At 41.7% G+C, this 1463-nt stretch overlaps 1 non-coding gene across 1 annotated transcript; it reads right to left on the bottom strand.

Annotated features, from left to right (window-relative positions):
- Positions 1-311: 311 nt before the first annotated feature.
- Positions 312-418, bottom strand: LOC122708435. The gene has a single exon (XR_006345207.1). It is a non-coding gene; the product is annotated as a U6 spliceosomal RNA (small nuclear RNA).
- Between the last annotated feature and the right edge of the window lie 1045 nt (positions 419-1463).

The following is a 1463-nucleotide window of genomic DNA, read 5'->3' as shown; positions in this document are numbered from 1 at the left end:
TTACTATGTTTCATAGTCTTGAGGCTAAATTAAATGCATCTCAAAGAAGTTTTGAGCATGCCTGATCCCTGTGGCTAGAATAATATGTGAGAACACATAGCAGCAGCAACTGTCCATGGAATTTTCCAGGTAAGAACACTGGAATGGGTAGACATTACCTTCCCCAGGGGATCTTCCAAACCCCGGGACTGAACATGCATCTCCTGCATTGCAGGAAGATTCTTTACCGTCTGAGCCACCAGAGAAGCCCACAGCAGCAATACTTTCACATTACTTTCTTTTTTTTTTTTTTCTATTTTTTTTTTTTCTTAAAAAATATGGAACGCTTCACGAATTTGCGTGTCATCCTTGCGCAGGGGCCATGCTAATCTTCTCTGTATCGTTCCAACTTTAGTATATGTGCTGCCGAAGCGAGCACACATTACTTTCTTGACATACTCTTTAAGCTGCTTTTCCAATAAGAAGCGTCCTTTGTTAAGTCATCCACATTCTCTCTCCTGAGTTCCTGTTGTGCTAAAGCCAGATGTTTGGGAGCTGTGTATCCACCCTGGGAATGCTGTCCTATTGACTGATAGAACCAACTTATGACTTGCTCTCCCAAAACCTATACATACACACTCCCACACACATGTAGGTACGTGTACAGGAGAGTGCCCATCTGCAGCTGGTTTCTGAACTTATCCTTAAAAAGTCCACATAAAGCTTTTCAGAATCATAAGGACTCTTGATTGGATTTCAACTATATAGCATTTTTTTTTTTCAAAATTGTGCTCAAAAAATTTATTTTTGGCTTACCTTCCTTTCATAGTCACCAGTACTGAACTTCCAGGCCTGAGTGTTCTCAGGTATCTTCTGGTGAGCTTCTTTTTTCACCTGAAAGGCTTTCAAAATCAAGAGTAATTCAAGGGTACCTCCACTAAGTCATTGCATTCTTCTGGTGGCATTCCAGTAGACTGGGATGAACCATGTGGCATCTCTGCAGTTGGGCTGAACTATTATCGCCCTTAGATGGATATTCTCAGATTAAGTAAGGTGTGCATAATATGCAGTTTCCTCGAATGTGTTCTTTTTTTAATTTTTACTTTGTATCGGAGTATAGTTGATTAACAATATTGTGATAGTTTCAGGTGGATGGCAAAGGGACTCAGCCGTATATATACATGTATCGTCAGACATGACTGAGTGACTTCACTTTCACTTTTCAGTTTTATGCATTGGAGAAGGAAATGGCAACCCACTCCAGTGTTCTCGCCTGGAGAATCCCAGGGATGGGGTCGCACAGAATCGGACACGACTGAAGTGACTTAGCAGCAGCAGCATTCTCCCCCAAACTCCCTCACATCCAGGCTGCCACATAACATTGAGCAGATTTCCACATGCTATACAGTAGGCATTTTTGGTTATCCATTTTAAATATAGCCGTGTGTACATGTCCATTCCAAACTCCCTAACGATCCCTTCCC

The sequence above is a fragment of the Cervus elaphus genome, chromosome 14 (assembly GCF_910594005.1).
Source record: "Cervus elaphus chromosome 14, mCerEla1.1, whole genome shotgun sequence".
Classification (NCBI taxonomy): Eukaryota; Metazoa; Chordata; class Mammalia; order Artiodactyla; family Cervidae; genus Cervus; species Cervus elaphus.
Note: the sequence above shows the minus strand (reverse complement) of the source record. Positions and strands in the feature narration are given on the sequence as shown.